This window comes from Anoplopoma fimbria, chromosome 15 (genome assembly GCF_027596085.1).
Source record: "Anoplopoma fimbria isolate UVic2021 breed Golden Eagle Sablefish chromosome 15, Afim_UVic_2022, whole genome shotgun sequence".
Classification (NCBI taxonomy): domain Eukaryota; kingdom Metazoa; phylum Chordata; class Actinopteri; order Perciformes; family Anoplopomatidae; genus Anoplopoma; species Anoplopoma fimbria.
Window position 1 is genome coordinate 8,786,905 of NC_072463.1, and position 23,874 is coordinate 8,810,778.

Here is a 23,874-nt window from a genome sequence, read left to right on the forward strand (position 1 = left end):
AATCCCTCTCACCTGCCCACTCTGCTGCACCTACTCACCTTAGTATTTAGTTCCCTGTTGTGTATACTGGAATAAAGCTTCTTCCTACTACTCCGTGTGTCTGTCGTACTACTTTTGGGTCCTTACAGCATCCGTTACAGAAGTCTATTAACCACTTTATATACAGTTATACATTCAGTGGTTCACAACCTGGAGAAACCAGTCCAAAGGCCCCAAGATAAATCTGAGAGGTCATGAGATGATTAATGGGAGAGGAACCTCTCTAACCTTTTCTTTGGACAAACACTGGCTAATTTGACCCCATGTGCATTAAAAGGTCTAGGCCTAGTATATTCTTGTTAGATGTAGTGGAATAGAAGTATAAAGTAGCAGACAATGGAAACAAGAAATGTCAAGTTTTTCATAAAGTGCAGGACTTAAGTAAATTAAGTTTGTTCCATTCAACCACTGGTTATTAATTATTATAATAATAATGAAATATATGATGGAAATGAGTGTTTTTTTGCCCTTTGAAATAACAAATACAACTGCATGAACACAAAAGGAGACATATACAGCTTATGAATACAACCCCGATTTATTTTGTCATGAAGCAGACTTTTAACATCACAATCAGTGCTAGTAGTTGTGATAGTAGTGATATTCTGGTTTATAGCAGCAGTAATCTATCTGGGTGTCAAACTTTTTAAGAGTTGGTGTTGTTTTCCACCAGCAGATGTCGCCAAAGAGCAAACATGAACCATGATTCTCTGCTGCGTCAGTCTGGCTGCTATGTATTTGTTGTGCTCATCATGACAGATGGCACTTAAAAACAGCCATCTTTGATAATGAGAGAAAAAAAATATACACTCTCCCTTAAGAGGCAAATTAGATTCAGATATATTTGTATCCTGGACTATATATATATATAGGAGGAATATATATATATATATATATATATAATATAGGATATATAGGAGGAATCACAGGAACCTTTTGGTAGGAAGGTTTTGGTAATTTGATTAAACAAAACTTTATCTATGAATGTGTCCACAGTAATTGGTCTTTATATTTTAAAACATTAAGGTGAAACAGGCTTCCTCTGTAAGACTCTAACTGATATTGTACTGAAATTTGCAATTAATCAAATCAAAAAGAGTCTACAGTCATGCTATAAACTAAAGCCAGCATGCTAAAATGCTCACAATGACAATGCTAACAAGCTAATGTATAGCAGGTAAATTGGTTTGCATGTTAACCATGAACTATCACCATTAGCGTGTTAGCATGCTCATGTTTGCTAATTATCATTTAACATTAGAGATTAGGATGATGGAATCTTAAATTCAGGTTTTTGGTTATAAACCAAAGTATTGGACTATTGGACAAATGGAAATTTTGATCTGATGATGGCGATAGATGAAAAGTCAGCAGATCCCTAAAGTTTTTACTATTCCTCTGGGGGCCTTGAATATGTATGTAACAAATGTCTTGACAACTAATTTAATAATTGTTGAAACATTTAAATAAACTTCATGCTGGCGCTAGAGGAGGGGATCACCAAAGTCAATAGGGTTCTTCCTCTGCTCCATGAATGTACCGCTTTACTCACCAAATTTCAAAGCAATCCATTCATTGGTTGTTTAGATATTTCATTCTGGACCACAGAGGTGGACAAACTAACTGACAATTTAATGAGCATGGTCTCATTATTCATTTTACATAAACAATGCCAACAAACAAAGAACTAATGGGCTTTTTTTGGACATTAATTATATCGTATTTCTAGAATCCCTGTCTTCAGCAGAAGCAGATCTCAGGAGCGAGCTCGTTTCACTGGTATCGTTACACTTCTAAACGACTCAGCATTTTGGGAAACATAAATCCAAACAGCTCCGACACACAGGCCCCGGCTCATCCACCAAACAAACCTCATACTGCAGATCATCAAAATCCTGGCCTGGCCTACAGAGACCACAAAGTATCCCATCTTCCCAACGGTGGAGGCGCCTGACCCATATATGTAAATTAAAAAGAGTTGACTTTAGGGTTGGGGTCTAGATTCCAGTTCAACAGCAATTAGATTTTTCAATACGTTTAAATCCAGAACCAAACTGGTGCAAAAATGCAATTGATTTTATGTAAACACTTTTAATTTTTGAATAGGTGAGGTGAAGTTTTTATCAAAGACAAACTGACATTTTTCTGTCATGTTTATGATTTTACTTTTAGCTTTTCAATCATACTACACATCTACACATCCTAGACTGCATGCAATTTGAATGTTCGTCAGTTATCTGATTTTCTCTAGTCATCCAAGTTCTGTTTTCTTTCACCACAATCTGTATGCATGAAATTCACAAGAGCATTAGAAAGAAATTATCACAGTTCTACTTCCCTACACTCCTGTCATTAGCTCCATACCCCCTGTCTCTCAGTTCACTTCAGCCACAGCCCAGCCCCCTTTCTCTCCTGTCACTCAACATCTCACTCACCTAATCAGCCTTACTCAGTGCACCTGTCTGCCACACCCACCTCATCAGCACAATCCCTCTCACCTGCTCACTCTGCTGTACCTACTCCCTCCAGTATTTAAACCCCAGTCAGTCACACACTCAGGGCCAGATCGTTCGCCGCATTCATGCCAGACCTTCCAGCAATTTCCCTTGGAATGATTTCCCATTGCCGACACTGCCTGTTTGGACTTCCCTACCTTGCCTTTGCCTCGGTTAGCCGCCTTAGCCTTCTGTCCCCGACCACAAGTTTAGCCTCCGCTTCCTCTGGTTTCCGTCTGCCTGTTTCCCTGAAGTTTCGGCGCTCTCCTGATAGGAATCCTCTACTCGTACTGCTTTTGGGTCCACACCAGATCCGTTACAGAAACCCAATAATGAGTCAGCCTTTGTCTTGCATTAACACTTAACTGCAGGTGAAATTACTGTAAGAGGGAGCAGAGCTGCCCAGCCTGTGCATTGCCTAACCCAACACACATTTGGCAAGAGGCATAGTGCAAACCAGTTCAATTCATGGAGAATCTGAATAGAACACACTGTCTTTCTGGGGGTCATATTCATTTTTTAGTTTGAATCATTTTAATATCAAGTCAATGTAAAACTAACTTCAAACCAGAAGAGGAGTCACAAGAATTCACCAGGGCACACACGCAAATAATAGTCTATCTGCATGTTATTTAAAATAAACTGCAGCATAAAAAGCTAATTTGTAAATGTGCTAAGTAATATCATCCAGCTTTTTGTTGCAACAAAAAAACACTTTGCCCTTTGCAAAAAAGTTGACCAATGTCTCCACCTGCTGTAAGAATTTAGCTCAGACAGCCAAACCGAACACATACAGTATAGATCGATTAAAGCTCTGTTACTGGAGAGCTTGTGAATTCCATGTTTTTCCCACATGGTGGCACTGAGAGTGTTCATAGCTGTAGGTTACGGTTCATAAAATATACTTCTGGTAAGGTGAGATTTATCCAGCTATTACATTTTCCCTTTATTTTTGCCTCGTGTGTCCTACCAAAAAAGAACAGAGAGAACTTGAACATCCCTATTAATATTTCAATTTATCACTGAAAAGAAAGACATTTATTTATTCAGTTCATTTTACTTTAGGGATACCATAAACTTTAGATTTCAAAACAGTTGCACATTATTTCTTAAATAAGTACTGTAGTGTAAGAAACTGTAAAAGTCATTCATTGCTGGTGAATTCCTCAAATTTTTTGGGATACTTAAATAGCACTTTAGGTAAGAGGAAAAATATGTATTTTTCATTTTGGGGTGACCAGGACCTTTAAGATATTTATAAGAACAATGATTAGGTTGACAAGATGATGGTATTTATCCTTTATATTCCTTATGTAATAATAAATCCTCATGTTTCTTTTTTAATAAGCCCTTGTGTCTGCAGTATAAATGTTACATTTTTGATGGTGCAGATGCAAAACAGCTTTTTTCCAGAAGGTAAGAGGTCAAATAGGCCATATGAGTTGTCGTCTTCTTGAACTTAAGAGCGCCCAACCTCACATAACAAACTTTATTAATACACAAATGGTGTTTTAAAAGCATATGAAGTTATATTAATCAAGTACAATCCAATAGCTCCCAATGGTAGCATGTCATACAAAATAACCAACCATTAAGGCAATTTGGAAGCTCATTTAAGTAATTATAGTTCCTGAATGGATAGTATAGGTTAAGTAATGGTTTTAATATACTAGTTTTCTGCATCTTGCTCTCTGCTTGGCCACCCAACAAAGGTCTCCACTCAATGGAAACACACTAAACCTAACATCTACTCTACTCACAGGATATTCAGCCTTGTTATTGCTTTTAAAGGTCAGAAAGGTATTTAGGGACAGTTTCTCTTGTTACACTGAACTGCTCATGAACAGAGTTGAAACACGATGGAGACTATATTCATACTGAGCTGTTTCTTCCATTGGCATTTTTCTATTTCCTAAGTCCATTCTTTATATAATCGTCGATAGAAGCAATTTATTTTTTCTTTGTTCTTGAGATCTATAGTTGTATTCACTATCTCAGTAGAATACAATGTTGTATGGTGCATGGTTTGAAACCAATTGCCGAACTTAAGTTGTTTGGCATCATTTGTTTAGGGCGGGGCTACTTTGTGATGACAGGCCACTGCATTGTCCGGTCTGGGAGTTGCCCTTGTTTTCGTATTACAACTTTAACTCTTTCAAAGTGTGTTTTCAGTTTTAGAAAGTTAATAGTGATGTTTTGGTGGCCTAAAAACATCTTATTCAGTGTTTGGTTGTACTTGTGTTTGGAAAAAACAAGATGATGATGGCCAAAATGCAGAACTTGCCGCTTCAAAACCGTAGTCCACAAACCAATGGGTGACGTCCTCTTCTTATATACAATGTATGTGCAGGCCTGGTCATCGCATTAGATCCGCTGCTCTGTTATGTCTTTTTCCAGCTAGGAGTCACGTGTCGTGTTTGTATTGCAGTGAACACTGAACCTGACATTGATTCATGCTGACAAGCATATTTGCACCATATCTTTAATGTATCTGGGACGTTGGAGGACAAACGTCTCTCTCTGGTCATTCTCGTCCATCAGATACCATCCCGTGAATTTGTTTTTCCTCACAAACCCCTGTCCCAGAGAGACACACACACACAAACACACACATGCACGTGCACAAAGAACTCCTCCTGCTATCTTTATTGCAGCTTCACACAAACACTTATTCGCACTAATCATCCCCCATATTTTCTGAAATGTTCTCACACTTTCTTCATGGAGGAACACCAAAGTCTGATCATTGATTTTCACGGCTGCCTTCAGACCATCTTAGTGGTGTTTTGAGCTGTATACCGCAAAGACAGAGCGATTCATGATGCAAAGGAGGCTTTAGAGAAGCTGCTTTGCATTTGATCGACCTCTTACTCTTTCATCAGCAGCGATGAGAACTTCTCCTCGGCCACGATTAGAGGGGCATGTAGAGAGATGTAAATTTAGACAAGATCATAGAGAGAGCTGCAAGGCTTAGCCAGCCAGAAGTTAGACAGATAAATCAGGTCAAACTGAACAGGGGACAAAAACCGCAGGAAGCATTTGTGCAGAGTCTCAATTCTAAATAAAAGATCTGCTCTTGTTGAAAGCAGTGGCGCACACACTTGACCAGATGCAAATGTTCATCTTAACCTTTATTTACATATTCATGCTGAGTTTCACTGAACATGCATGAGGTTTTGCGGTCACATGCAAAAAACAGAAAATTAAATTCACCAAAAATGTTGCAAGGTTAGTTATGTTTCTCATCCGTGTCATATGCTGGTTTTCAAGATAAAGATAATAAAGACTTGTATAAATTATGAGAAGAAATCTATTTTTATGACTGATATTATGTTCACAGCTCTCATCGTCAACAAATTAAACTGTTTATAAAAGTAGTCCCAAAAAAAATTGTTCAGTAAGGTGTGTGGATTATCCAGACAAACTGTAAAACAGGATGTTGTTGCTGTTTTAAGGTAACATATTACATAAACACATATATACACAAAATACAAATGTTTGACATATCAATAAATTCCTCACAATTTCCTAGTAATTTCCTAGGAAAGACTTATGCAATTGTTAAGTTTGTCTGCAGGCAAGCTTACAAAAAGATAATAAAAAATTCATAAATATTTACTTGTGAAACGCACTTTCAAGAAAATTTCTCTCGGAATTAACAACTGTTTATAAACCCAACACAACTTACTAAACTCAAATATCTGTCTTAGATCTGTCTCTATTTTCCTGTCATTTTTTTTTTTTGCATAGTTCTTTCCTTAAATCTTTAAAGAAATTATTAAGAAATTTAGAAATAAATGTAGATTTGTAAAGCGAAGTAAAAAAATGTTTCTTTCATTTCTTTAAGCAAAATTTTTTCTTTCATTTCTTTAAGCAGCACAAACCAAAAAACTGCAAATATCTTCATTGTTTTGGAGGCAGATATCTCCAAAGAAAACTCTGCATGGCTAGATAAAACAAGGGGCAGAGAGGTAATATGTTTTTTTTGTGTGATTTGTGTTAACTGACCCTTGAACTAAAGTGTCTAACCGAACATATCTTCTGTTGCAGCGAGTAGTGCTCTCAATGCCGTGATGGACAGCAGTGTTGATTTGCACAAGTTCAGTTTTGTTTCTGGTATATTGCTGCTTTTTACAAACATTCACACCTGGGAGTAGAACCCCTGTCTGCTACTGTCGACTGCTGAGCGGCTCCACTGGAGCATGTGAGTGCTAACTGCCTTTCTCGTTCATTTTCCCAGAGCACACTTTCCGTGAGCTGACCTGGGGAGCTGAATCTGAATTTCCAGTCTCAAGCTTTTACATTAAAGCTGGCAGAGCAGTGAAAATATTCATGGTATAGTGGCGTTCTGCGTGAAGTCAAATCACGTTGGATCACAATTTCCTTTCGGATATAAATGGAGATAAGATAAAGATAGTAATACAATTCCTCTCTTTTTTAACTCGTTCGTATGTGAGGTGCAGTAAAGTGCTCAGCCACTTTTTCATTTTTCATTAGAAAATTGACAGCTTTGGGTTTGAACTGGAGAATATAGTGCATAAAAAGAAAATCTGTTTTTAAAAAAACAACCAAACAAACAGGATTATCTGCAGCCACAGTTAATCCCATTTTATTCCAGATACATCTGTGTGTGATCCGTGTGTACAGCTATATGTGTGCACGTATACATACATGTGTGTTTTTGTACACGTGGATGCTGCTTGTGTGTGTTCGTGCGTGTTGTGAGGATTGATGGCGTTGTGTTGATGGAGGGATTCAGCAGCTATCTCCTTCTTTTTTTATATATTGAATAAATCATTGCGCTGGCAAGAAACTGTGTATGTATGTATCCGTGTCTTGTACATGCTTTTCTGTGTGTAATGTGAAAAAAACCCACTCCTGCACTGTAAATCAGCTCCCCGAGGTATCGCCACCTCGCAGCTCTCTTCATGTAGCCTCATTTTCAGCTGGCGTGCATGGACTTCGGCATGTACAGGGAAGAGACACAGCATAAGTGGGTGTGTGCATGCATGTGAGTATCACATGTACATGTTTGCAAGTAGCAGCAGTACACAGAGAAAGATGAGAAGAAAAAAAAAGAACAGCAAACACAGCAAGTTGAATAATGTGTTTGATGAGGGGAAATGTGTAAGAGGATGACTCTATCTTTGCCTGTTGTTATATTTGCTAATTGACTTAATGTTTCTGAGCCATTAGACTGTGTATTTCCATTGGCCAAGGGGCAATTAGCTTATCAGGAAAGAGCACACGACACACACACACACACACACACACACACACTTAAAGCCACACGGACGCACACACACACAAACATAGATTCTTGACAGTTTGATCAATGGATGTCTTACTGACCATAATGACTCGGTACGGCCCCCTTTCAATGCAGCGCAGCTTGAGTCCGAATACAATAACCCTTTATCACAATCTCCCAAGCACACATACACACACACATACACACACACGCACAGAAAAACTACATAAAAGGCACATCAATCATAATCATAGGCACCTTTACAGACAATGCAGCTGAGAAGAGAAGGGAAATGGCATATCCCTAATTAGTGTCTGTCTCTATTGTTTACGCCCAATTATCACACATAAACACACATACACGCCTGCTTTATAAGTGCATGCTCACACACATGCACACACAGTCAAGACACACAAACAGTGGCGCTAAGGGAGGAAGATGAAGTTTCTTTAAAGAGAAATGGGTCTTGTGGACTCAGAAGAGCTCTAAGTGCCAAAAAAATCATTTTTATTTCTCTTCACATCCACATACAATCTCTCTTCTTACACACACACACACACACACACACACACACACACACACACACACACACACACACACACACACACACACACACACACACACACACACATAACTCAACAGATTAATGGATTGGTTTTGCTTCTCTCTTCCCCCTCTGAGGGTAAGTGATCTATCGATCCGGTAGATCTCTACCAGTGAACCCCCACTCAGTTGGGAGAGCCAGCCATCCCCTGAGATTGGAGCATCTATAGACCGTCTCCCATCGATTAAAATGAGTCATCAATGTATCTTGAAATTGCATTTATTTTTCAGAGTAGCATGTCAATGTGTCTGTGTTGACAGTGTGTGTGTGTGTGTGTGTATTTTAGTCTGTGTGGTTTAGCTGAATTTAAATAACAATCCACTGTTCTTGTGTGGAAATGTTACTTGGTCGGCACTCCGTAAAAACACAGATTTTAGGATTAGTTTGACATTTTGGGAAATAAGCTTATTTGTTTTCCCCCCAGAGTTAAATGAGAAAATGGATGCCACTCTGATGTGCGTTAAGTACAGAGCTGGAGCCAGGAGGCGATCTCCTTTGTTTAATCCTAACCCAAAAAGAAATGTAAAAAATGACAATTTATGGTTTAAGGCAGAGTTTTGCTGTTTCTTTTTTTTAAGTGTTAGCTTAGTGTCTTGTTGTCAGGCAACTAGCAGAAAATTGTTAGAGCATTTACTTTCTCACAAGACATTTCTTCCCCTTAAAGGGGCAATATGCAGGATTCAGAATATTAATATGGCAGCGAACACCTATTTGCTGTGTAAAGATAAAGTGGAGTAATGTCAACCTGTTTCCCCCTGCTTCCAGTCTTTGTGCTCAGCTTAAGCCAAGTTCACACTACACCACTTTCAAAGATGTCAGATCGCTGTACTGTTCACACTACACAACTTGCTGCTTTGTAATAGAAAATCTCTAAGTCGTTGTTTTCACACTACATCACTGACGGTGACAGGGAACGATACAAGATCTTTCACCAGGAAGAATCCCTGATGAGTACGTCTGGTCTCCAAACCATGTTTGTCATGATGACGGTAAATGGCGCAATTCTATTCAAACATGCAGCAAGCTGCAATAATACATTGAGTTAATGTTGCTCACGCATTATCAATTAGTAGACACTGAACAACATTAACATGAATTAACATTAATTTGGAATTGTGTCTCTGCTGACCCTCTGTCTTGCTCTGTTTTGGTCTTTCTTCACCATCTAGTTGTTTACTTTCTCTATCTGTTGTTTGGGCACAAAGCGCTCTGTGCATAATTTAATGTAGGAGACTGTTTTGGGGATAGTGGGGGGGGGGGGGGGACAGCAGTGAGCAATGGAAGAAGGTCCTGGTTTTGAACCCAGTTCGGAACTTCTTGTGTGGCATGTTGTTTGTATGAATTTCCTCCAGATGCTCCAGGTGCTTCCTTCCACATCAAAAGACATGCATGTAAGCTTTAATGAAAATCCCTGCTACTGCACTTTATGGTACTAATGGGATTGAAACTGGTGGTGGACCTCTGACGCAGTGCTGTGACTGCAAACAGCTGTGTGCAGAAGAGCAAAACATGAAGCTTCGCTTTATTGACCCTTTGCTAAGTCCCGCCCCTGGAACGTAGACTGTCCAATAGCGTAGCATCAGACATTTCCGACAAGGGTCCAACAACATTGTGTAAAAGTGACACTCGTTTCCTTGGGAGTTTGGAAGGAGACATACTTTTACTATTCTAATTTCTACATAAAAACCTGTGGAGCTCACATTAACAGAGTAGGTAAGCACATCATTAACTAGCATAAGCACGTCTGTGCTAACTACTGAAGGTATACTGAACGTCTACACGTGCAGCTTTTGCTTTTTTAATGATTGTAACGGTGACTAAAGATCCCCCTAACTGGCTTTACAGGAACAGTATTAATCCTTAATTGTATTGTCTTCTGTCTCGATCACCAAGGTGATGTCATTGTTCACTTTTAGGAGATCATACACTTAATAAAACACACACAATTATAAATTCCATTTATGTCAATAGATCCCCTTAAATACCTCACGCTATCCATTAACAAACAATTTTTGTGATAAGATGGCAGAATAATTTGTTCCTGTTGGTTTATGTGCTAAAAGTGTGATTTTGGATCCTGTTACTATGCAGGAGTGAATTACCCAAAACACATTTTTTTACCAACTTCAAACTCACAAATCACAGATAAAATCACAGCCACAGAAGCTACAAAACATCCTGTAGGGTGAGGACTAACGTTAGGTTATGTTAGGATAAGACATGAGGTATATAGGGATAACGGTTTGGAGCGTTGAGTGTCCTCATAGGTGTAGCACAACTAACATGTGTGGTAAGTGTGAAAATGCTCATGCAGAGTGGATCCTTTTTCTTTGGCCTGTGGGGATTCTGGCTTCAGTCGGCATCGATTTTCTGAGAGGAAGTCAGCTGCTGTAAGTGGAAGGTTTCTATTGGATTTATTTACCCCCCCCCCCTTTCCTTTCCTTCTTCCTTCACATCTCTCGCTTCCTCCTGTTTCTTCTCTCATCCGTTCAAAAGCATCCTTCCCTTTTTTCCCCTTCTGTTGTCTTTGTCTCTCCCTCCCTCCCTCCCTTCCTCCCCTTTGTTCTGCTCTCTCATTTGTTTCTTTCTGTGTCTCATTTCCATTCTCTCTCTCTCTCTCTCTCTCTCTTTCTGACTCCCCCTCTCCTGTGTCTTGTGTTTTTCTTCCTCTGCAGCCGCCGCCGCTAGACAAACAGGACAGTAAATTTGCATTGCATCACAGTTCGCCATCAAATTCTGCACTGCAAGTAGACACTGCTGAAACAGGGGGCGACCTGATCCCCCCCCCCTCCTTTTCTCCACCGCCTCTTCCTTCCTTCATCACTTCTCTCTTCATGTCGAGAGCTGCCGTCGACAGGCTGCACAAGGATAATTGAGAGTTCTATAGATCGCATGGGGAACATTGATTCCCTCCACTATTCTCCTCTTACTTTCAACTACACCTCCTCTTACCCCCTCTCCTCACCTGTTATTGCATCTCTCTCTCACTCTCTCTTTGCCTGGGACTCTCATTCTGTCTCCCTGCCTCTCATTCCTTGTGTGATCACAAGTTGTAAGTGCTGTGATTCGCTGCATAGATAATTCATCCACCTCCTGATCTATCTGTCTGCTAATCTGTCTTTGTATCTCTGTATCTGTAGCTGTCTGTCGGCTCGTTGTATAGCGGCATCATCCTCTGTTGTGGCAAAGAGGGGAGTCGCTTGGTTGACAAAAAAGAAATTAAGAAACAGAGGAGAGGGAGACAAAAGAGAAAGCAAAGGTGCAATTTCACAAATATTGAGTTGCTCTCCCTTTTTGCACTTAACTGTTGTCATCAGGATTTAAAAATCTTCTTTAAACCGACTACCTTTATCAGCTTGTCAAAATGGTAAATTTATGAGGGATTGTTGTCTTTTAGCCAGATTAAACTGGTTAATTTAAAGAGCAGGTTGCCCCATTCTTGTAATAATATAATCCTCATCCACCTATCCACCCAGTCATGATAATCTTTAACCTTATGGTGCAAATAAATGTCAGTTTTTCTACTCCCTCTTTGCAATTAAAACAGCACAATAAGGATTCTAGTGCATTAAATCCTTCCTAGTTGTGGTTCTGAACACTCAGCAGCAGCAGTTTGATTGGAGCAAATTGATGAACTGGGTAACAAACAAGAGAGGTCCCAACATAAGCGTTAACAACATAAAGGCTTTTTGTCCTTGTTTGAATGAAAAGTGCATAAAGTAAAGAGAACACTGCGTAAATTGATAAACACCAGAGCAATGAGGCTCCACAGAGATATACAGTAACAGAACAAAAAACAAGCTCTCACTTTTACATTTCAATGGCCAGATTTATAGAAACTAAACCTTTCAAAGAGAGAAGACATATTTTTCTTTAGTTAAGATAAGAGTGCAGAATAAAAAAAAAAAAGTCCTCTAGCAAGAGTAGACGGTTGTGTTTTCCTCGCTGTTGCAAGGCTGAGTTGTTTGCACATTGATCTGCCTTTCACCACTCTGCTTCTCTCCTGATATGGATTACTCGGCTCGGCCTTGACTAGCTCGCTTACACTCAGTCACCTTGATCTGCTGCCGACGCCGAGCAGCAAACACAAACAGCCAACCCGATCATTTCTCCCTCTATCTGGCTTCATAACGTTGCGCTCGCTCATTGTTTCACCTTCAAGAAATTACTGTGTTGAGTTGTAACCGAGGTGTGTTATTCGAATGTCCACTTGAGTTAAAGTGTGTGATATGAAATGTCTTCATATATTTCTTATGTGATATAAGTCCAATTTTGGTGACTGACGCTGTATGTTATATATATTTGGCTCATGAGTCCCTCTGAGAAAACCAAGATGGGTGATGTCAGAAATGCATTGTCACCTGGCCAAAAGTAAAATAGTTTTTCTTAGTCTGTGAAAAGTTGACACTGTGGAAATAAAGGGCTTTCACCCAGAGCTGGACAGGGGCCCTAGAACATGTCACGGATTATAGATATTGTGTCAGAGCTGCTGTTGAGTCGTTGTCACGGGGCCAACAGTTTAGAGCTGGGGGCCTGCCTATAACACTGCCAACATGTCTCTCATTTGTACATCCAGTCTGTAAAATACCAAGCCCCAAAGTGTTCAATATTATATAACTAATTAAGGCTTACATTTTTAAAAATCAACCCATTATTATGAAATGTTATTTCAGCATTTTAAATTTCAAAAAGTCCTTCTTCTGAGCTCATATTTCATAATGGAATTTCTCCTAATGAAACTTTTATTTCAGGTCACATTTCATTTCTAAATGTCACTTTCCATGACAGCGGAGTTGTCACCAGTGTTCTGAAGCCTGACCCTGTCATGTTCAGCCAATCACAGCGTCCCAGCCTCTCCAAGCTGACGCTGCAACTGTCATCAACATAGCCAACCAGCTCCTGTTTGCTAGAAGACTTTCTTTTTACACTTCACATAGTTTAGCCAATTTCTCAAAGGGAAATCTTTAGAATCACTACACTGCTGAGGTAGCTCTGAATTAACCAGCTGCAGCTGCTGCTGTAAACACTGGCTCTTCAACTTTAAGCTGACTAGGCATAACAGTAAAAGGTCACAGCCCAGCCTAGCTATTTAGCTAGCTAGTTATTATATGTAGCCTTGTTTAACCTTCAATAATGGATTATTTCTGGCCACTTTGGGGCAGAGGAAACAAGTTTGGAACATTGAAATAGCCTTTTAAATTGATATGACAAACAGCTACTTATTTACCCATCCAGCAGTTACAGAGAAACATACATTCATTTAGAGACCTGTTTCTGGCCGATTCACTCTCCTTTTAGCTCTGTTTTTGGTCTCTACCAGCTGCTGAGGGGAATATCTGGCTCTTTAGCTGTTAAATGCTCCACTACGTTCCCCAGCAAGATGATAACTAGTGTTTGTGCCAAACATAACTTACATGACAGATGACATAGGAGGATGTCATTTCATAATTATGGGTGGACTTTTAATAATCTATACATTTTTCAAAATGTATAGCTATATTTACAATTTCTTGATTATGTCGTTTTTATATTTCACAATGTCTTACATTGTTTTTAAAGATCCCATCCAGATATGTTTTAAGACAGATTAAAATGCTTTGAATAAAATACATTACACAATTTTAATAAGTCTTAATTCAAATAAATAAATCTTGTTAATAACAATTCCTTAAGTTTACATCTAATTCTCATTGACAGAAATGGAAATATTTTTAATTTGAAAAGTTTAACTATTGGACGCAGATATGTATTCTATACATGACATGTATTTAAGTTAGATACTGGACCACTGTTGGTTTCCAAATAGTCTCCAAATCCCACTCTTAAGTGCACGTCTCAAACTTAAATTTAAGGTGAGTGCAGAGAAACTTTTCCTCCTTCAGCAGATGAATGTGAAAATCGCCCTCCGGTGTTAAACTCTGCACATATTTCACTCTGTGCAGTGAAGGTCAAACATCTGAGTCAAGCAACAATAAGCACAACACGTATTTGAGTGGAGGGAGGCTTTAATATTGAACACTTTGCAGTTCTATCTTTAAAAACTGCGTCAATTGCTATCTTTTCTTTTCCTTTCACAGCAGAGGGTATCTCATTTTTGAAGAGTCTGGCATTCTTAAAATACATTCCTGACTTCTTTGACTCTTTATGACAGCAGTACGATAAGTCCTTGTTGTATTCTTAAATATTTGTTCTCATTTACTGTCAAGGTGTTGTTTATCTTTTTGCTCCATGCTGTTACAAGTCGTCATTATCATTTATCTTTGCTTTGTAGTCGTACAGCCTGTTGCAGGGGCACCGCTGCAGTCAAACCATCTGATTCAACTTGAAACGAGCTGCAGCTGAAGGCGGTCTAGTTTTGCCATATCCATCTACAGTTGGAATACAGAACAAAATTTCTCTTTGAAATCGGTCAGAATTTTAACTCTCTCCGTCTTCACAGGGCATGTGCTGACAAAGGGAATTTACAGTATTGAACAATGGCAATTAACAAAAGGCAGTAAGGAGGCGGAGGAGGCTGAGGAGGAAGCGTCTAAGGAGAGATGAGAGACCCTTTACTCCCTCATCAGTAAATCCTTGCATATGGGCACGGAGGATTCTCTCTCCCAAGCTTTTCCTTATTTTTTTTTCTGTTTTAATGAGCACACACACACACGCACTTTCAGACACCCCCACATGCATACACACATATCTCGATCCTTTACCCGTGTTTGTGCCTTTTTTTCTCTACTGACACACACACCCTAAAGAGCAGAGATTGCCTCATTCTATCATCATTGGCCTTATTTTGAGCGAAGCGTGTATGGGCATACACTGCAGAAAAGCCTAAGTCAGGAGGAGAGCAGCGTCTGGTTTCTATCAACAAAGCATTACATTACATTCAAAACCACCTCCTCTGCTTGGTGTTAATCTAATGGCCCATTACCCCACCTGTCATCATGAGAAAATATGGCAAAAAGAAAACCTCTGGGGATGAGCATCTTTCTGTCATTGATGTGCGTTTGCACGGTTGTGTATGTGTGTATTTGTTTATGCATGCATATGTGGAGTGTGTAGCCTTATGTGGAGGAGTGTGCACGCATGCGTGTGCCTGCATTGGTGTGTTGCTGTGTGTGCATACAGGGGATTGTTGAGTCCCTGGCAAGCAGAACTATCTAAACAGACTGAACAATGGCACTTTAAAAATCCCCCTGATGCACACACACACACACACACACACACACACACACACACACACACACACACACACACACACACACACACACACACACACACACACACACACACACACACACACTGGCAGATACACACTGTTTGTGATCTGGCATGTGATCTGTGAGAACAAACCCCAGAGTGGACACTGTGACGGGGGTGATAGCTCTTGTTTATCTGCTGCTAGGGCTGCCTGTTTACCACTAGCACGCAGGTGTGTGTGTTCATATACAAGTATATGTGTGTGTGTGTGTGTGTGTGTGTGTGTGTGTGTGTGTGTGTGTGTGTGTGTGTGTGTGTGTGTGTGTGTGTGTGTGTGTGTGTGTGTGCACGTGCGCATGTACATCTGGATGTGCATGCACCCATGTGCCTTTTACGGTCCAACTTAAGGCTTCTGGTTGCCTGGCAACCAGATGGAGAAACTTGTAGCTACAGTAAAAGGAGTTCACTTTCTCGTTGACAACACCCAAAATAACCAAACCTGAGCAAACACACCCACTTCCACATACACAAACACACACACACGTACTCCCACACACACACACACACACTGTACAAAGCACACCCACTTAGCACTGCTATGAAAACCAGGATTAACTGCATTGTGACCTTTGTTTTGATCATCTGTATAATGTGTTAGCATTCTCAACAAGATCCAAAATAACCAAAGCTGTGCAAATACAAAAGGCTAACACACATAGACGCACACACGCACACACGCACATAAACACACACACACACACACAACACACACACACACACACACACACACACACACACACACACACACACACACACACACACACACACACACACACAAATTAAATAAAGACACCTCGGTTAAGTATGCGAAGTGTGAATTGTTTTGTCTCATGGACTTTAACGTGTGTGGCCGTGCACAGGAGCAAGTGTTTCCTTTTTGTGAATCCTTGTAAGTGAGTTACAGTGTTTTCAGAGTCGTACACCCCCTGGCACGCTGCTTAGCTGCTTTGAGACCCATTAAGAAAAAAACCACAAAAAACAAAGCACCAACAACAAAATATGAAAGCTCTTCTGCAGCCCTCCTTGCAATCTCCTCTCGCTCCATCTGTCGCTTCGCCCGCCACCTCTTGATCCCTCGACTTCCCCTAGGGAAAATAAATGCAATCCATTATCATTATAGACAAGAAGAGGACAAAGAGAATGAAATGCCTCGCATCGCCTCTTTTGACACATTCATCACAGTCGTGATGAGCAGGATAGGCAGGCAGAGCGCCTCGCTTCAGCGCCTGAAACAAGACCGGGTTAGTCTTCGAAGACCGGAGAGGCTTGAAGTGACGCCCACGCTAATGTTCTAATCTTATTCCTGGGCCTATATTTGGATCCCACCCATGTAAATTTAGCTTCACGGATGCCTCGACACACCCAAGGCGCTCCGGTTTCTATCTCACATTTGAATAAGTCTGTTTTTCATGAGCAAATCTATTCCACGATTACGCAGCGAATAATTACCTACAGCTGAATATGGAGGATGAAATCATTATTCACCGTCAGATTATTAATCACTACTCCAGACCTGATCTGGCTCCTCAGCTGTGAAATTATAGTTCTACTTTAGCAAACAACAATAATGGACTGTACTGAGTTGAGCAGGGTGAGAAAGAGGGGGCGAAAGAGAGAAAGATGGAAAGGACTCAAATAAAGGATGAAGAAGCAGAGAGAAATACCAACCTGAGAGGAAGGGAAACTCTGGTGGAAAACGACAGATAGACAGAGAGAGTGAGAGGAAGATAGAGGAAGAGGAAGAACACAGGGAAAATGAGTTTTCCGAGCAGTGTGCTGGAATCCACAGTAATAATTGCAGCACCAGGTCCTTCCATTGTGTGTCTTGGGAAGCCGAATCCAGCCACAGCATATTTCAATTCATCTTTATTGAAGCTATTGTCAGCATCCTGGTTGGCAGAAATCGAAGGAAGAGAGACAGAGATGGGAAATGGGACAGAGGGAAGTGCTCGGGGAGAGGAGACAGAGAAGGACAGAAAGACATGATGCATGAAAAGGACTTCTTGTGTTTTGCCACCAATTGACTGTTGGCTAAACCTGCTCTGCCTCACAAATGCTAAGATATAATTAGACAATAAGTATGTTTCCATCCATCTGTTTTTTATCCACATTTCAATTGGTGCAAAAAAAAACAACTCAGTAGGAATGCTGGAAACTTGTAAAGAAATGTTGAAATTTAGCAAAATCGTTTTTACGCTTCGCTCAGTTTGGATGAAAGCAAAATGCATCAAATTGCAAAAAGAAACAGTGTTAGTGAATAAATCATGAAAAATAAAAATCGTGTGACTTTAATATCACTTGTTACTAAAGACACAAAAACATCAGATCTGCGTGGAGTGATGAGGAGACTGGCTGGTTTTGTAGACTTTGAGCTTGCTTAAACGTTGTGTAATTAATCATTCTCGTTACCTGGAGAGTTTGGAATAAGGTATGAGTTTCTAAAACTTTACGTTTCGATACAAAAACCTGCTAAACTAACGTTAACAGAGTACTTCTATGCAAAGCTAGCTAATAAAGGTCTGTTTCTGCTTTTTAATGATTGTAACAGTGAATAAAAAATCCAGTCATTTATAAACACATCACCACCTTTTTAATAATAATGGAAAGAAAGAACTCCCACAGCACAGAACAAGGACAGCTAAAAAACAAAACCTTCAAACAGAAAAAGAGACATTGTAAACCCTTCTGCCTGCTTCTCTGGGAAATCACTTATTCTTTTCTCCAAAAAATTAGATAATATTTATTCACTGAGTGCAATTAGTGACTGCGTGGGCTTCATGGTAGCTCTGATAGTAGCAGCAGGGGGCGGGGCTTAGCGAAGGGTCAATTAATACAAGAAACAAATGTTACGGCCATATTTTAATCACACATCCTGCATTGTTTTTCATTTGTTTGAGGTTTGACAGACACTTTTTTACATTGTGCCCTCTTCTTCTGCAATAGGTTAGACATTAAACTAGATAACTGACACCAGCAGCTGTTAATATCGATCAACCAACTCCTTAAACTCAAACTTTGTCATATACATACAGGCACATTAATGAAAGTTTACCTTTGTATTTAACCTATCCCGAAAGTCCAGAACCTTCCGGCTAAATGACGACCTTAAACTGCTCCAATACATTAAATCATCTTGCTGAAGGACAATTCAACATTGGGACAGTAGGTTTGAACTACTAACCTTGTTGGTAAAAACACTCTTTTCCAACCGAGCCACAGCCACTTGTAATATCTGCATAACAGAAGTGGAAATACATTTTAATATGCAGGCAAATCTGGCTCATCTCTGGTCAGGGCGGGTTTTATGTGAGTCTTATGTGCGTCTTTCCTTCCTGTTTATTTGGTGATGCATGTTATTACAAATGTGTATTAAACATGATACCATCTGCATGTGTATCTGTGTGTGTTTGCATTGTTGTTATTCTTTAATTCTGGGAGGCTTGATGGGAGCGATGACGAGTGATCCGTGGCAGAGCAATAATATTCGGGGGGTAGTATTTTACAACATCCCCTCACTGTTGGTATTGGAGCTCGTGGAACATTGCTCTGCTCATTTTCATACATATTGCCTCTTCTGTCTTCTTTGGATGCACCTCTACCAAGATCCATCACAGGAAGAGAGTGTTTTCTTTAAGTCATATCTTACCATAGTGAACACTGAAATGCCCCTTTGAAGTGATTTTTCACAGCAGCAGAATGTTTTCAGTACTTTTTTAAACACACACACCTCCAGAGGAACTCAGGAGCAGTCAACCTACAACACTGGCAGCCTTGGGAATCGGCTGTAACCACCAGCGTTGAGCCTTTTTCTTCTCTTCCCTGCACTCGATATAGATTTTTGCAACAAACACAAGACTAAAAACGTGGCTCTTTGTTAGAACTGACCGTATACTGAAGAATACAATGCTATTTCTTCAGTCTATATAAGTGTTTGTTATATACTACAGATAATAAGGTATAGCAATAAAGTAAAGCAATTGAGTGGTGCTATTACTGGCAGTTGGTCGTTCATGACCTCCTGCAGAGATGTACGTGCTTAAATGTGCAAATGGAAAACAGTTGGCACCTACATGTCATCGCACAAAAATAATTGCTGCCGTTGGAGCAAATTCTATTATCATCGAATATTAAAAGTCACACTTTAGACCTTTGCTTGAATACATTTTTTTTTTTTTAATTCTTAAGAGGATGGGGTTTTAGAGTTATTAACTAATTCATTATATCACAAAGAGCTTTCCTAAATGGACCTGTAGTGTTTTGGGAAAACATGTCCTCCAAAAGAAGAAAAATGTCCCTTTAAAGCTCATACTGTGGAGATAAGAGCTGAAAGGTTAGCAACCCTATTTCTTAGTGTAATCCACTGTAAAGCCTCAAAGTTAAGCATTGTATAAGACACCATATAGGGGCACTTGTGTGAAGGATTATGAGGTGTCATCAGATAACCAACCCACACAAACCATGAGCTGAACCACAGGAGAAGACAACATCCCAGGCGTCGACTCTCAACCCCTCGGGCCAAATCTGCAGCTGCAGATAACAACATTGCCTCCCCCAGTCTGCAGAGGGTAAGGGGGGACTTTCCTCGTACGAATTTGACCTCTAAAGGTGACCGTAGAGAGATATATCCTTATCCTTGAATGCTCGCCGCACAGTTAGCTGACATTCATCGGCTGGCACAGAGCCTGGCGCTTCAGCTGTTGGCGTGCGGAGTGGACATCACCGGCCTGACCTGTCATGACACTGCAGTAATACTGTTTCAACGGGAAATAACATAAGGTGGGTGGAAGTCCTTGTCCGGCTAAACACCACCTTGCAGTCTGCTTGACACGTTGGCAGTTTCAAGTGCGTTTTATTTAGACGCAGCAGTTTGTGCAGTGCAGCTCAAACGGAGGCAAAGGTATCGCACTGTAGGGAGTGCACTAAAAATAGTCTGAAACAAAAAGCAGAAAAGTACTTTAGATCAGACCGCTAAGAAGTAGAGACAGGAGGAAATGAATGGCAACTACTTTGTTAATGAAAGTTAGCACACCACAAAAAACGGTTGTCTTCAGAACAGGTTCTTAAATCAATCAAAAAGGGGGGATTTTCAGGTCCTCTTTTGATTATATGCATGACTAAATGACACTGACACTGCTGCTTTTGTCAATTTAGCCCTGATAACAATGAAGCTTAATGTTCTTTTAAAAAATTCTCCTAGCAGCTTTAATTGATATTTCTATAATTACAATGTATCAAATGATAATGTGACAACTGTGAATCAACATGTAGGAGGTTGCTCCTATGAATCTATAGAGAATTGTCACCTGAATCTGCAGTTCTCCTCAGCTTTACATAGCTTTACAGTGAGTTTTAGCTAATTAGCTGTTTGGTTGCAACTTTGCTGTTTTGTTTCACTGTCACCTGGCACATCATCTACTTCGGTTGCAGCAGGCAGATGTTTTCAATGACAAAAGCTGTTAAAAATCAACTGTGCACCACCTGCTCAGCACCAACCAGCAGCAGACAAACACAGCTAGAGACTAGCTGGTGAACATGGTGGAGTATTTAGCGGCTAAAAAGAGAGATATTTCCCCCAGGAGCTGGTAGAAATCAAAAGACCCAGTCGTCCTCTCCTTTTCAGTAACTATAAAATCTAGCAAAACCCCGTGCCTGCCGTGATCACCGCTTTGTGTCAAAACGCGTGAAAGAACGTGACCATCAGTAATGAGACGAGGTGAAATAGAATTTACCTGTATGTAATTCCAGTGCTGTAAGTGGTTGTGCAGCTCACTGTCAATCTATAGGATGGAGTGCATAGAATAATGTAAACACAATTACCGTGGGTAATAGAATTAAAGCAGGACATGGTCTGATCACGTACAATATGTGGTAAATCAGTCTGGTGTGGCTGTGGTGTCAGTAGCCAGAAGGCTGTTAACCCTGAGCACCAAGTGTAATCCAGTTTGATTACTGTAGCCTTTAAGACTAGGGAAATAAGTACTTTATGCTGTATGATAAAAACATTAGGTCAAAAGTATGTTGACACCAGAAACAAATTATCTGGACACTTGGAAATTATTCCTTTTTTTTTTACAAAACAACGAGAATTAAAATGCTTCCTTAACAACCTCTTATCTTCATGGAACGCTGTCCACCACATTTAGGAACCAGGCTTCAAGTCCACTGATTTTAGCCGATCCGGCTCCCAAAGGCTGGGCCATGGATATATGAATGTGTGTGAATTATTTGGTTTAGGTTTAGGTCTTGAAGGGCAGGTGGCACCTTGCATTCTAGCCTCTGCCATTAATGTGCCATAATGTGTGAACAGGTGAATGATGATATGTATTGTAAAACGGTTTGGGTAGTCGGAAACCTAGAAAGGCGATATGCAAATACAAGTCCAATTTTCCAAGTCCAGTTCTCACTGCCAACTCGTCAAATACCAAAACGCTTGGTCAGTGGCCCTTTGCAGCTGATACCAACTACTGGAACTCCAATGTAAACCCATCGGCGTCATTATTAGACTATCTCTGCTCGCACAGCCAGACCTATCTCCATAGCGCTTTGTCATTGCTATAGAAAGGTATGGCTCAAAACATAATCATTCTGGTATACGTTTGGGGGAAAAAACGCTCCTTGAAACCAATCACAATCGTCCTGGGCGGCGCTAATTACAGGATGCAGCTCCTGCAGATAGCAGAAGGGGAGGACAGCCAGGTGAGACCCAAGGCTAACTTATAACCCCAGTCTACATCTGGTGAGTCAGACTGCTATTAGACAGTAGGACCAATGGTAGGAAGATAGAGAAAGTCTGCATTGAAGAGATTACTTTCACATAGGGGACTGCTGTTTGTGTCCTGTGTGAAACCAAGTCATCATTGACTTATTTAACCTTAGGTGTGTTGTTTAACTTACGTACTTTACGCCTAACCGATTTGACTACTTTTGTTGCCGAAACTTATCCAAGTAGTTATACTGTGTAAAATAGCTAAATTAGACTATTAAGGACATTTTCTTTTACTGATACCGTAGCTTTGAAACACAAGACAAGACACAATTTAAGCTACATCGCTTACATAACCAAAATCACACACATATCTGGTCTGAGGTCCTGCTGTCAATACTATATTGATACAGTATATCTGCCAGCTCTCATATAAAACGATGAAGCTGAAGAGGAAGAAGAATTACAAACTGTGCAGCTGGGATAAAAATGGGACTTCCAAAAACATTTTACTCTGTGTTAGTTTGACTCCTGACTCCCTGCTTCCTACGCTCTCCAAAATACACCTTCCAATCACGTCACTTAAAATTGACAAATCGACTTAAGTATATTTTTGGGAGGCTGAGACATTGAAAATTGTAGAGACCAAGAAGAAGAATAAGAAGCCTTGACAAGTTGTGCTTTAGAGTTCACTAGGTGAAAACACTAAAATCTATACAATCCTATTTTTCTAATTCTAGCTAGTGCAGGTTAAGATGAAAGTTTCATTATTTTCCATGGTCTTTCTGTATCATTACAAGCAGTGTGCAGCAGACAGAGGCACAGTTGTGTGAGGTGATGCAGTGAAGATAGAGGTAGAGAGAGGATAAACTGCGGCAAAGGTCAGGAAATAGATTCAAACCCACAAAATTATAGGGGCACAGGCCTGCTCCTGTTGGGCCCTTTTGATCCACAAAATTGACCTTCCATCAGTTTTGGACTACAGGGAGCTATTTGTAAGTTGGCAGCCATCGAGGCTGAAAAATGTCTTGCCGTTACCCAACAATCAGCCCTGCAGAGCTCTGTCCAGAAGCAGAGCAGCAGGATGGGCTCGTCCAGCTGTGCTGCGGCCACCGGGGCTGTCAGACTGCTTGGTAATCAGTGAGCTGTTGCAAACATTAGGATGCTTTGTCGACTGAAAAGAAGACGATTCATAAAATATGAGCATAGCGGTGTCCCTAATCACACGAAAGCAGGAAACATGACAGCTGAAGCCTCGGCAGAACATTGAGATCCTATTGGTACTGAAAAGACAAATAAATCTGACAAACATTCTTGCTGAACTACAAATTCATTAAAACACAAAATCAACATTCAGCCTACAACAAGAGACTCATTAGAAGCTCTTATATGATTCATTATTACCGCTGGTCCTTGAGGAAAATTAACTGGAATGTTTAAATAGCTTTCATGAACATGTCTCAGATCCTTTTGTTCTGGACTGTGAAGCATGTAAAGTTTCTTCAGCACCCTGGAAGTAGTTTAAACATAA